This window comes from Prionailurus bengalensis, chromosome A3 (genome assembly GCF_016509475.1).
Source record: "Prionailurus bengalensis isolate Pbe53 chromosome A3, Fcat_Pben_1.1_paternal_pri, whole genome shotgun sequence".
In the NCBI taxonomy this organism is placed as follows: Eukaryota; Metazoa; Chordata; class Mammalia; order Carnivora; family Felidae; genus Prionailurus; species Prionailurus bengalensis.
This window is the reverse complement of record NC_057354.1, coordinates 91,731,002-91,745,209: the sequence shown is the minus strand read 5'-3', so window position 1 is coordinate 91,745,209 and position 14,208 is coordinate 91,731,002. Positions and strand designations below refer to the sequence as shown.

The following is a 14,208-nucleotide window of genomic DNA, read 5'->3' as shown; positions in this document are numbered from 1 at the left end:
CGTTCAGGTTTCCCGTCTTTCCAGCGCCCACACGGGCCGCTGGCTTGGGGAAGGGGGCGGGGGAGAGGGAGGGCAGGTCCGGAGCCGAGGGGGTGGAGGAGGGGGGAGACCGAAGGAAATGAGACAACCTTTTCCTCCCACTGACTCGGGTTGCTCCAGCGTCTGCGGGGCTCCGTGCGGCCGCCCGTGAGCGCCGAGGCCAGGACCCCGCGCCCCGTGCCAGCCCTGGCGGCTCCTCCACTGGGATTTCTTTCCGAGGCGTCAGTGCCAGCCGAAGTCCGGGACACCGCTTTGCCGCTTCCCCCCCTCGGTGATCGGCTCCGGGTCCCCCGGCTCGGCTCCGCGCGCCCCGAGCGCAGCCCCCGGAAGTGCGCGCCGGCGGCCCCGGCGAAGGTAAGCGGCGCCCGAGAGCGCGCCCCGGGAGCAGGGGCGCCAGGCATCCTCAGCTGGCCTGGGCGTCCCCCGAGCGCCCCCTCTTCCGAAGCACCCAGAGCACTTCTGACCTGAAGCCGCTCCTTTGTTCCTGACCCCCTGCCCAGGTGTTGTAGGCTGGGTCCCCGAGGGAACTCTGCTTCCCAGTGCTTTCTTTTTTGCTTCCTCTTCCAATTTTCCTGTTGCTTCCCCCGCCCCTAGCTTCTTTTTCTCAACCCCCAAACTCTTAGCTCTCTGACTCTGCAGCCGGGCTTCGGAGAGCGGGTCCTTCCTTCCCAAATCTCGGCGCTTCTGTCCTCCTCCGCCTCCGGGAGCACGGGCTGACCTGGCCCGCCCGCGGCAGCGACTGGCTTTGACCCCGGGCCTGCCGGGTGCGGACCTGCCCCAAATCTCTGTGGCGCACGTTGAACTCACTGATCTCACCCCTTTTGGAGGCACCCAGTTCGCCGTGCGCTTTTGGCGACCCCCAGGACGCCGGAATCAGAGCCTACTGGGGAGTGGAAAGGCTCTTGGCGCCCCCTAAAGCCTCAGTGGGAGGCTCTGCTGGTGGAAAAGGGCGCAGGCGGCTCCTTGGTGCTCTGTCCGGGTTCCCCACGATTGTAAGGAGTGAGGGGAGCACGGGATCCCGGACGCAAGGAGGCATGGAAGTAATGAGGATATCTCTCTGAAGGAGAGGAGGGCCAACCACATCGTGCTAGCTTGCCATTTTGCTTTTAAACTGCCTGAGTGGTCACATCAAGCCTCTGAGTAGGGACTCTACCCTTATTTTGCAAACGGGCAAAATGAGATGCAGAGAGGTCAGGTAATGTGTCCAGGGCCACACAGCTGGGAAGGGGCCCAGCCAGGATTTGGGTACCAGTTGGTTTATACCACATATCCCATATCCAACCCTATACAGGGTTCCTCTATCCGGAGTGAGCAGGAACTCATCACCTCCCAAAGGCTCACACCATGGAGGATCAGACTTTTTCTTTTTTGAGCAAATGCAACTTGATGCTTTTCAAACCCAAATGATTTATTTAGTTCCTACTATGCTCAAAGTTCAGTGCCAAGCCCTGAGGTTTCATCTTTGACCCTCACTCCTTCAACCTCTAATCATCATCCGGTCTCTCCAGAAATACATAATTCTGCCCCAGAAGGCTGACTTGAGTCTCTTTCCCGAGAGGCAGTTAAGATCAGTGGCTGGAGTGTTTGGATCCTGGCTGGGGCCTTCCTGTGTCTTTCTACAGCTGGAGCTCCTGTCTGTAAAGTAGGGATGGGAGGGTTTAAAGCAGTTGTTCTCAACTGGGGTTTCCATTTTTGCCTCTCCAGTGACATCTGGCAATGTCTGGAAACATTTTTGGCTGTCAGCAGGTAAGTGGGAGAGGATGCTATTCATCTGGTGGGCAGAGGCCAGGGATGCTGTTAAATAGCCTGTGATGCACAGACACCCCCCATAGCAAAGAATTACCCAGTCCCAAATGTCAATAGTGCTGAGGTTGAGAAACCTGGTGTAATGTATCAGTTCATGAAGAGTGCTATTATTCCCAGCTCTCATCCTCTTATCTGCTCTAGTTTGGCCAATTGTACCAGCCTCTGTCCCCAAATCTCCTTGTGTTCCAGTGCCAGAATTCTATTGTTAAAACCACAGCAGGCCACGGTACTACATTGTCTCAGTACCCTTGTCGGCTCCCCAGTGCTAACAGAAGGGATGGGAATCTGCACATGTTTTACAAGCACCAAAGGTAGATCCTGTGCATATTAAGTTTGAGAATCACTATCTTGCAGAGTAACATCTTACCTCCAACACTGGTTCACATGGCTGTTCACAGTAAGACCTCAACTTACCTTCCCAGCCTCACCTTTTTCCACATCTTGAAGCACCTGCCTTACCACCCAATTTACTATTTTGCTATTCTAGGTCCTGACTTTTTGGAATGCCCTTCCTCCTCCTCGACAAACTCATCATCATTCCCCGAGACTAAAGCTCAAGTCCTCTGCTGTGTGGAGCATTCTTCAGTTCCTATAGCAATTCTGTTGCTCCCAGCTGCCCCAGCTCTGGCCCTTCTCTGCCTTTTTCTTTCAATATATCTTTCCTGTAGTGTTTACTATATAGGGATCCTTTGTTCACCCCCACACTGGTCTCTGTACCTAGAACTAGCACAGTGCTGTACTCGTGGTGGTGGTTAAGCTTGTGGGCTTGGGAGTCAGGCTGCTTGTGTTCAAATCCCAACTCTGCCACTTATTAACTCTGTGACCTTGAGCAAGTTGACTCAGTCTCTCAAAGCCTTATTGGTAAAAGAGGAAGAAATAGTCTTATCTTCTCTGCAGACTGGTGCAACTAACTAATGAGATAATAATTGTTCATCTTAATACTGATGGCCACCTCCATGCCGGACATGGTTCAAATTTAGAATTTTATGTTTTTACTCATTCAATCCTCATAACGTCCCTTTAAAGTTAGAACTGGTATTGCCCTGTTTGCCAGACAAAGAAATGGAAGCAGAGAGAGGCTAAGTAGTTTGCCCCAAGTCACACAGTAATGGGTGGTAGGGCCAGGATTCACATAGACAACTAGACTCTTGGCACTGTGCAGGCAGGAGGCTTATATGTGGTCCTCCACATATAATAAGTAGTCAGTAAACATGAGCTGGGTTAGTTGTGTGCATTAATAAAAGCAGAAGTCCACAGGCTTTTCTACTCATACCACACCTGTGAGCTAAGATTGTGCCATTATTTTTTGCAACTCTTGTTCTTTTCCTCTCCTCCTTGCCCGGAACCCATCCTCAGAGAGACAGGACACTGGGTCAGCCCTCTGCCACAGTGCAGGGTCAGCACCAGTGAACTTGATGCTAAATGGAGCCTTAAGTGTGCCCTAAGGTTAGGGTCAAGACAGCATTTCCTGTTTGGGGAGGAGGATATGGAGTCAGTACACCTGCCTGGGGAGAGAGGTGCAGATTTGGGGTCAGGAACTGTCTGACTCCAGCTTTGTCCTTTTCAAGCACGTGCCCTTTGCAGTGTGCACCTAGCACATAAATATCGGTGAAGTCAATCAGTGAAGGTACAATGGATGGGTGAATGCCACCAGCTGGGTCTCCTAGCTTACACTTGATTCAATGCAGAGTGCACTTTCTCTCCAAGTGTTATAAGGACCATTTATATATTAAAAGTAAACTTGTAAAGAGAATTTAATGCCCCCTAGAGGGTTTTGGAGAACCAGGTTTGGAACCAGTCCCTGACCTCCTATTTGAGTTATGTGTGATGTCAGATACGAGGTTTACAGCTGATCACTTCACCAACTTGGAATCTTTTACTTCCCTGAATGCAACACTGCCTTTGAAAGCAGAGCCCCTTCCTTGCTGTTCCCTTGGTCACTTGCTCTGTAGGCCAGATGGCCTTGCATAAATAACCTGCACATTTGTGTATTCTGGCTTCTTCCATAGCTGTGGCCCCCCTGAGTTTGCTTGTTTTGGCAAGTCAACCCCCCAACTTCAGTGGGATGAGGCTACCTGGTATGTGCAAGGCCTTGTGTTTTGTTGGGGGTCACAGAAATACTCTAGTAAGGTTGGTTTTGAGGATGGAGCAGGGGGAGAACCTCCTTGTCCCTCAGCTCGAAACCCCTCAGATCCCCTGGGGCACCGCCGTCCCCCTGCACCCCACACTCTAACTGCCTCCTGGCATTATCCCCTCGCCTGGGTTACTAGCTGGCTGATCTGAGAAACAGATTCCCCTGGGTGCTAATGACTGGAGTAAAGGTTGGATCCAAGATCTTTGGGGGCATCACCTGCATTTTTACTGAGGCTTTTAAGGTCTGGTCCAGTAGGTAAACTAGCCCAAAACAGGAATGTCAGGTCCAGTGCCAAGTTTTCAGGTCTCTGACATCACACCTTGGCCGCCACCTTGAGTATTACCTCTTAACTGACCAGCAGGCAGATTCTTAATGAAGCTGGTTCCTACTTGTGTGTTTGTTTAGGGAAAGACACCTCACCTGTTTAGTCTTGGGCTGTGTTCCCTGTGAAATCTACCACTGGTGTTTGCCTCTTTGTGAAAATCTGACGCTGTAAGGGGCATTTGGTTTAGACTAAACTAGATCGCACCTTGAAGTATCAGGGTGGGTTTGGAATACACATGGGATAAGTAGTTGGTGTTGGGTGCCAGAGATATGAACATGAAGAGGTCGCGGTCTTTATCATCACGGTCATAGTCTGTGATGTGTGAAGGACACGTGAACAGGTCATCACAGTGTATTAAGTGGAGTTAGAGATACGAGCAGAGACCTGGGGGCTGAAAGGCACCAACCACTAGGGAGTCAGGAGACGTTTCCGAAAGAGGAGGATGTTGGAGGGTCTTAATGGAAAAGTAGCTTGCTGGGTTTGGGGGGTATTGGTGAGCATCGGTGTGGCAGACAGGAAACTGCATGTACATGGTACAAAGCCAAGAAAGGGCCTGACAGATGCGAAGGTATGTAATGATGAGGGCTGGTGATGGGCCTGGAGGGGTGGTGATGAACTTTTCAATGCTCCAGGAGCCTGTTCCTGTTTTTTGGGAGACAATGGAGTGACATTTTAAGCTCAGGTGTACTGAGCTCTTTGAATGATGGCTCTCCCTCCTGTCACTACTGGCCTGTTTCCTCCAGGGCAATGGGACCAGAGCCCAGGGGCCGTGGGAGGGACACTATCTCCAGTGAGCAAAGAAACCACAGTCACAAACAAAGCTGCAATGGTGATTGTGGATTGTTTTGTTTTCTTTCCAAAGCCCTGGCTGATGAACTGTGTGGATGGCCCCTCCTGAGTCTGGGCTTTTGAACGTTACCTTTAGAGCATCCAAAAGTCTGTATGAATTGCTACACAATTGCTAGGTTTCTCCAGACGGAGGTAGAGAGGGAGGAAGGAGGAAAGGAGAAGGGTGGTGAGGGGAGATTGATCAGCTCTGATTTACAGGAAATCCAGCACATGGCTCTGGTAGATCTACTGCCAGGGTGGCCACCTTGGCTGGGAACTGTGTTTGTGTTCCTAGCCCTCTGTTTGACCCCGAGGTCAGCCTCTTTTGCGTACGGCTCACCACAGGTGATGGATACATGTGCTTGCTGATCAGACCATTGATATAGGTGTTTCTGGAGGTCATCCCAAGACTTCCCTCATTTGTTTACCACTTAGTGACCCCCTGCCGCATAGGAGGCACTTAGTAAGTGATAAATGAGTGAACGAATGCCGCAGCATGAAAGTCACATCCCATCCCCTCAGGATGCTCAAGGCCTGCATGGAGACATAGGCAAGAAAAGCAGCCAATGCAGCACACTGTGCTTAGTGCAGTGACAGAGAAGATGTGGGTGCAGAGGAAGACTCAATCCCACGGTCAGGGAATGGTCAGGGAATGGAGGCAGAGGGAAGGGTGGTCCCTTCTGAGGAATGTCATCCCTCCAGGGAAGGCGGCCCCCTGGGTGGTGGCTGGTAGGCAATTATAATCGTAGCCCCTGGGGTAGGTGTGAGAAGCCCTGAGAAGGGCTTTGCTTGCTTTCATTGCATTTCTCCTCACCACCACCTTCTGAGGTTGGTACTGGAGGAGGAATCAGGATCCCACCCACAGCCAATAGGCAGACCTGGGATCTGATCAGGCCACCGGACTCCAAGCCCTTCCCCATGGCCTCAGACAGTTTCAGGATGGTCATATTATCATCGAAGATTCTCTTAGGAAATCTAATTTGCAAAAAGGAAAGTACAGGCGTGTGGGTTTTGTGGGGTGTGAGTTGGGGGGTGGGAATGGCCATTTCGTTTTCATTTTGCCGCCTTCTCTGTCTCCCCTGCCTGATGTCTGAGGCCTTGCCTTCTTAGGGGTTTGAAGCAGTCAGAAGCTCTCTGCTCTGGGGATCAGCACCTCTGTCCTCCTCCTCTCGCCTCCTCTTTGATCACCCGGGCAGCTTGCACTTTGTCCTCCAAGGTGTGATGAGGCGGAAGTGCTGCTCAGCAGAGAAGCAGCCGTAAACTCAGAAGAAAAACAGGCTTTTTACAAAACACCTGCTGTAACTTAAGCCTCTCCCCTTTGCCCTACGCCCTCCTGCCTGTGTCATTCAGATGGTCAGTAGCTGCAGGGAACAGATGTCAGGGGATCTTGTTTCTGCACGGGGACCCCTGATCAAAAGGGCTGCCTAAAGCTGTCTTCCTCTGGGCACCTCCACAAACACAGCTGACTTGTCCTTTTACTCCCTCACTTTATTGGGACAAGACAGGCCTCAGCAGCCCATGGGAGAGGGTGGGAAGGGCCTCTTGCTGGAAGACGCATGCGTTATTTTCCTGAAGCTCCCATCCTTTGTGCCACTTGGGTGAGCGCCCTCTGACAGCAACAACCTTCCTTGCTAAGGTGAGACGTGACTGGGAAACTGTGGGTGGGCAGAATGAGCACTGCAAGGGGAGTCAGCACTGACACTTTCCTGCTGGGAGGACTTGGTCCTTTCATGCCTCAGTGGGCCAGTTCCATGGGGCAGGGATGGTTGGCCTGGAATTCTCCAACATTATACTCCGCTGCACATTAAAGTAGGATGCACTGTGAGGGCTTTGTGGAAATACAGAAAGCAATGACCCGGACATTTAGAGTCTGGAAAAGACACACATGAAAGTGAAGAGCGTCCCTGGGGATGGAAGCTTGTGTGTTCACAGAGGCAGCTTGGTGGCTTTGGTGTGTCTGCTCAGCTCAGACTGTCGGTGTTTACTGACACCCTTTGTGGCAGGCACAGTTCTAGGCCCTGGAAACACAGAGAAGGACAAGATACTCTTGCTCAAGAACCTCAGCAATCCAGTGTGGACACTGGACACTCAGAGATATCCTATAGCATTTTGCTGTTCATCTCATTAAAGTAAGTTCTCTGGGGGCGCCTGGCTCAGTCAGTTAAGCGTCCTACTCTTATTTCAATTCAGGCCATGATCTCATGGTTTATGAGATCAAGCCCTGTGTTGGGCTCTGTGCTGACAGCATGGAGCCTGCTTGGGAATCTCTCTCTCTCCTTCTCTCTCTGCCCCTCCCTTTCTTGTGTTCTCCCCATTCTCCCCCCTCCCCCCACCAAATAAATAAGTAAATAAACTTAAAAAAATAAAGTAAGTTCTCTGAATGCAAGATATAGATTGCTGGAGGCTATTGTGAACTGTGGCTTATAGCAGGTGCTCGACCAGTGACTGTGGTGCCACTCTAAAATTCTGTGCTAGAGGCTATCACCGAGTGTTGTAATTATCCAAAGGAGGGGCGCCTACACCCAGCTTGGACAGCAGGTGAGTCAAAGAGGACGTGCTTGTAGGAGGCTGAGGTGGAGGCATCCAGGCTGCTGAGAAGAGAAGAACATCAGAGGCAGAGGAAGCAGGAAGAATACCACATGGCCAGGGGAGCAGGCATGGTGTGCTCCAGGGAAGGAAGGGACTAGGCATGGATGGAGACAAGGGAGGCAGATCTGTAAAGGGGCAAAGGAACCACATCAGGGAGAGTCTTGATGAAGAACTTAGATTTTATTCTGTAGGCACTGGAGAGCTCCTGCAGGATTTCACAGAGAGGAGAGACTGGGTCAGAGTTTCATTGTAAAAATAGACCCCTCTGGCAGTAAAGTAGATATTGGAGAGGAATAATATAGGTGGCAGGAAGACCAGTTGGGACACCGTTGTACTTTAAAGAGTGGAACGAGCCTGGGGTGTGGAGGCAGAGAGACCTCCATCTATATCACCTTTGTGATAGAAGTATTCTATATGGAAAGGGAATAGAGGTGTTCTGGAGGAAGGGGGCCTGGTGTGCTTGGAGGACACTCATTCAGTAATAAATAGAGGCTATTTATTAAATGTCTCTAAGCCTCTGTCTTCTCATCTGAAAACAGGGACTCCCCATTCCTCCCTCTTGAATGGATGGTGTTCAGTATTATGTATGATGAGGTATGTGAAGTGTCTACTACTCTGTGATTGATCCATAATCAGGATGTGATGATAGTGGTGAAAAATATTTTTAGTATTATTGTTATTTATTGTCATCAGGTGAGAAATGCTGAGGCTCTGAGACATTGGCCATAAGGGCAGGGAACTGGACACAAGCTCAAGAAATACTTTGGCAATAAAGTTGACACATTTTGGTGACTGATTTCGTGGGGGAGTAAGGGAAGGGCAGGAGTCCTAGGATGACTCTGGGATTTTGGCCTGGGCAACCAGGAGGAAGGATAGTGGGGCTATTATTCATTGGGAGACTTAATGGGGAGGAGGGGGAGGAGGTGGAGGAGGAGGGGCTTGCAGGAACTTGCAGGAAAAGATGATGAGCTCAGTTGTAGACAAACTGAACTTGAGGCATCTTAGGGATGGCCATGAAGACATGTCTAGTGGACAACTGGTTTGTAGGTTGACATTCAGGAGAGAAGTCTTAAGGAAGGCTCAAGGGCCAACTTTTGACAAGAGGTAATGAAGCCATGGTATGGCTCAGTGCCCAAAGAGAGACAGAGCATGGGAAGAGGAATTATGATGCTTATTGAGTGTATGCTGTATGTTCTGAATACTTTCTATGTGTTAATTCTCTCAATAACCATTGCCAGGGAAAACTATTACTGTAACTATTTTATAAATGAATAAATGGAGGCACAGGGGCAGCAAATCATTTGCCAGAGGTCATAGAGTAGCAAGTCATGGACTTGGGATATTAGCCCAAGCAATCAGATCCAGGCCTGTGCTACCTGTCTGTACCAGACTGCCTCAGAGAGTGGGTGGTCTCTGAGGGAGGGGAAGGGGGGAACCTAGTGAAGACGACAGGAAGGGGCTGGGTAGAGAGGCAGGAGGAGATGAGAGATTGGAATGTGGAAGAGGAGAGTATCCAGGAGGGAGGAATCAATAACATCAAATGATGTGGAAATCCACTAAGACAAGAAGTGTAATATCCATGGATTTGGGAATTAGGGAGCTATTGGTGACTTGATGAGGAGACTTTGGAAGATGAGGTGGGTTAAAGAACAAATGTGAAATGAGAAGGTGTTGATACCAAGTATAGGCAATTCTTTCCAGAAGCTTGGCTTTGGAAGTAACGTGAGAGAGAGGTTTTGGGTGGCAGGAGTGTCTCAGAGCTGGAAAGACCTGTTAGTATATATAAAGGGAGGGACGGAGTCAGAGTGGGCCCCACAGAAGGGCCGCAAATGCACTGTGCACACTGGGAGAAGTATCTCTATGTTCATTTTTCTTTTTCACACGTATTTTTAATATTTATCCCCATGTTCTGGATGACTTCCGGGTTGATGGTTAGAAATCATTCAAGAAGCCCCTGATAAATGCTTCAGATGTTAGGGGGAGTAGAGAAAATTTCTTTCACAATGCCCGGTGTGAAGCATCCTGTGTGGTTAAATCCAGATCATATCAGATCACGTACAATACGTCATCTACTGAATTTGTCTTTGAAATACTCTCTGAGAGAGCACAGTGTGCTGGGGCCCCACATCACATATGGGGAATTAGTGTCTGCTCTGGAGACACCAGGTTGGTAAGGACGGTGGATGGCACAAAGCCTGGAGAGGAAGGGACTCACCGCACAGTGTGGGGACAGGGAGGGACACTGGCTTTGAAATGGACATGAGACCTATGATCTGAGTGGAGGGAAAGGAGATTGGGGATGAAAGTAAATTTGCAGGAGACAAAGAGTTGCTTGGATCTGACAGGAAATGGAAGGCACATGATAAAGCGATTGTCACCCTACACTTAGAATGACCCTAGATGATTTGGCTTCTGCATTGAAGTTCTTAATAATGGAAAATATTGACATTTCCTTATAAATGCTTTGTTACCAGGCTTAAAGGACACAGGTCCAACAGGCTCTGAGAAGATACATTTATCTAGAGCCAAAGACAATCTCTGTGTTTTAATACATAGGTTTCTTTTGTTGTTCAGACCAGAGGTAGATACCACAGAGGGTTAAAAGCTTGACTTAAACAAGAAATTCAGCTTTGCCTTAGTTCATGGTGCTGACATCCCGGAGGCTCAAGGCTAGAATTAGGGTTTGGCTGCCAACTTCATAAATTTGCCTTGGTTGAAATGGATCTTTGCTCTTCTTGGATACATCTCAGAGACATGCACGTACCTTCACAGAGAGCCTTTATGGATGGGGCTTCCAGAGAGACACGGTCCATAATCAGAAAGGTTACACAGGAAATGGCTTTGGGACATTTTTTTTTCCCCACATGAAGCAGCAACTCAGCTGAATTATTTGCTTGATCTTGAGCTTGGATTTCAGAAAAAGTGAACAGTATATCTTTCAAGAGTCACATTTCAAACTTGAAGGTTCCCTTGGTACTATTGGAGGTACTACTGGAGTAGGAGTGATCCAGGGAAGGATCATTTCAGGCTAAACCCCCTCCCTATTCTGTCCTACCCAGGTCTCTCACCCTTTGGCTGGGTATGGCTGTGATGGACAGACAGGACACTCTCCCTAGAGACAGAGGGGAAAAAAACTGCAGGAGCCTTGCCCATCCTTCCTCAACAGACAAGGAATAGAAGATGTCCTTCTTCGGGAGGGTATGGTCAGGAAATTATATGGTTCAGTGCAGACATGGACTCAATGATATAATCCTACATGTGGCTTTATTCCAATTCTTCAGGGTCTGAATTTACTGATACAGCAAGGGGCCATGTATACGTTCCGCACTGATTCCAAGAATGAGGGTTTGTATATGTGCTCCAAATATCTACAACAGAACCATCAGTGGTGCCTATGCCCGTCTGACCTTCTGGACCATGGGAGTACCTGAAGGGTCTGAGAGGCAATATCTGGTATGTTCAGGAAGTAACAGTTTTGATGCCTTAGGTTCTTTCATTTGTATTTGATTTATTAGTAAAATCTTTTTTTTTTCATCTGTCCACTCATTTGCTCATTTGACAAACTGAACAACTACTGTGTGGCTGGCTCCGGGCTACACGATGGTTATGTGGTGGTGAATCTTAACAGTCTGGTTGCTGCCTTCTTAGAGCTCACAGTTGTTAGGGGACAGACATTAAAGAGATAAAACACAAAGAAATGCATAATTACAAACTCTGGTAAATGCTATGCTGGGAAAGAACAGTGTGCTCTAGGAGGGATAAAGAGAGAAGACAGTTTAACGTGGGGGTGTCTAGTAAGGAAGAGAGATATGAAGATCCATATCTAGGGTCTACGATGTCCCATTTATTGGTGGCATATCACTTCTAAGGAAGGAGTGTCTTTGGATAGGGCTGAGGGGGGCAATTCTAGAAGGCTTCATAAAAGAAGGAATAGTGAAGAACAGATAGAAGTATTCTATATGGAAAGGGAATAGAGGTGTTCTGGAGGAAGGGGGCCTGGTGTGCTTGGAGGACACTCATTCAGTGAGGATGGAGATTAGGTTGCAGGTAGGGGAGTAGCAAGAGGTGAGCCAGGAAATAGGCAAGAGCCAACTCACACAGCACTGACTTTCTCTTGGAGGCCAGTCAAAGGAGGGACTGGTGAGTTATTGGGGGGCGTGTACTACTAGAACAAGTTATCAAGAGTCCAGAAAAATTTTTCTGTGAAGGACCAGAGAGTAAATATTTTAAGCTTTGCAGGTCTTACAGTCTCTGCTACAACTACTCTGCTCTGCGACTACAGTGGGAAAGCAGCCATGGGGCATAAACGAATGAGCATGGCTCTGTTCCAATAAAACTTTATGTACAAAGCAGGCAATGGGCTGGATTTGCTCATGACTGTAGTTAACCAGTCCCTGCTCTGGAATAACAATTCTGGTGGCTCACTGGAGGTTCGACTGGAGGACTGGGAGAGAATGGAGGCAGGGAGGCCAGTTAAGAGCCATCGCTTTGATTCAGGGGAACTAAATGGAAGATCATAGGGAGAAATGGTTTGTGACACACTCTGAGGTGAAAGTGACAGGACTACCTGACCAGTTTGATGGGAACATGTCTTGTTGTGTCTTCAATGCTCAGTGGACCAATTCTTCCAGTGAAAAAAGTATATAAAAGTTCAGACATTCTGTATGTGTGACTCAGAACCACACACATATCCTGGGAGGTCACCTGCTGGTCACAAGACACCATGCTGGGTGCATTACTTAGATTGGCCCATTGTTAAGCACAATTCTTAAGAATATCAAGTTGTATTTCCAAACTGAACTGTAGAAATACTAAGTCATTTGCCCACAATCACATAGCTGGTACATCATGGAGCTGACATTGAACCTGGGTCTAGTGTCAAAGCCTGTGCCATTCCTAAATGTAATCTCCCCTCCTTGCAGGGCATGAAGTCCCTCTCCCTAAGTCTCCCAGCTCCTCCTCTCCTTTCTTTCTGTCCCTGTGAAGACCCATTCCACCCTTTAAGGTTATCAATTAGCCTCCGGCACAGCAAGGACTGGACGTGTGTTTTAACTGTGGAAAATATCAGGTGTGAGCTTACTCTTCTGTGCTGGACAGAGGACGTGCAGCAAAACTCAGACCCAGACTTACTGTTCTAACCTGATGATCTGTGCATGTTATAATATGGAGAAGACAGTGTGGCATTAGGTTACAGATTAGGAAATCCCTGAATGCAAGTGCTGAGATTAGAATATTGCCTGATTCACTGCCTGATTTAGATACCCAGGAGATGTTTGTCAGATTGAGGTGATAGTGTCAGATGGAGATAATGGTATCAGATGAGGGAAAATTTGTAGGTTTAAACTCTAGAGGCCAAGGTTAGCCCCCGAAAGGACAAACCTGACCAGGTTGTGGTCAAGGAAATCAATTCAGTTACCATCTCCATTGGGTTGTCTAGAAACCCCACTGATCATTAATTTAGTATCTGTCCAGATTCAGCTAGAGACAGTCTGCACTGAATATTTTAAACAGGGCTTTAGAGGCTGAGAAATATCCAAGAACAACTGAATTATGTCATGGATACAGCAGTCCTTTTAGTGAGACCTAGTGAGCAGAACTGGGTCACATGGTAAATGGAATGGCAAAGAGACCGCCATGATTGACGTGGATCAGTCGCATGACCCGTCACGCCTTGGCCCCTGGCAGATGGACACAACAAAAGGGCTCCTGCAGCAAGCAGGAAGGGGAAATGCCTTTTGGGGAGATAAACACAGGTGTCTGCCACAGCTGTTGATCTGCTTCTGACCACCAGCCTTCTCCCTCGCTAGGACTGCTATAACCAAGTACTACAGACCGAATGGATTAGAACAGCTGATAATTACAGGTAACAACAGATAATAAATTCGTGAGACAAATTTATTGTCTCACAGTTCTGGATGCTAGAAAAAGTATCAGTAGGGCAAGGCTCCCTCTGAAGACACTGGAGAAGCATCCGATCCAGATTTCTCCCCGACTTCTAGTAGCCAGGTAGCTTCCTGTAGCATTTTTGTCTTCTCCCTGTGTCTTCACATCGTCTTCCCTGTGTGTGTGTCTGAGCCCAAATTTCCCCTTTTTATGAGGACACCAGCCACAGTGGATGAGGGTCCATGCTAATGGCCTGATCTTTACTTGGTCAAACCTGCAAAGATCCTATTTCCAAATAAGGTCACATTCTGAGGTACTGAGGTTAAGACTTCACCATATGTTTGTTTTTGTTTGTTTGTTTGTTTGTTTGCTTGTTTGTTTGTTTGAGGGACACAGCTCAGCTCATAGCACAGCCCAGGAGTTCAGACTGCTTCCCGAGGCCAAGGTGACTGAGTGGTATCTACTCTAAGTAAGGTATCTCCACCGATGGTCATCTTTCTGTCCACTTCCTCGATGTGCTGCTGGGGACATGTGGATTCTGTCTCTAGTGGCTCCTGATTTGTCATATTTCAGATGGTTTCCCTTCCTGACTTCTCAGCCTCTG

At 48.5% G+C, this 14,208-nt stretch overlaps 1 protein-coding gene across 4 annotated transcripts in view; it reads left to right on the top strand.

The window, feature by feature from the left end:
• Window positions 1–286: 286 nt before the first annotated feature.
• The window catches only part of EVA1A (eva-1 homolog A, regulator of programmed cell death), a 47,592-nt gene continuing 33,670 nt past the window's right edge, over window positions 287–14,208 (top strand). For 2 of the 4 annotated variants that reach the window (XM_043603815.1, XM_043603811.1), the window contains exon 1: window positions 288–393. The gene's annotated coding sequence lies outside the window, so the exon portion shown is untranslated. Of the gene's footprint in view, window positions 394–8,222; window positions 8,316–14,208 lie in introns of those variants that run through there. The other 2 variants (XM_043603812.1, XM_043603813.1) reach the window with 2 other exon arrangements.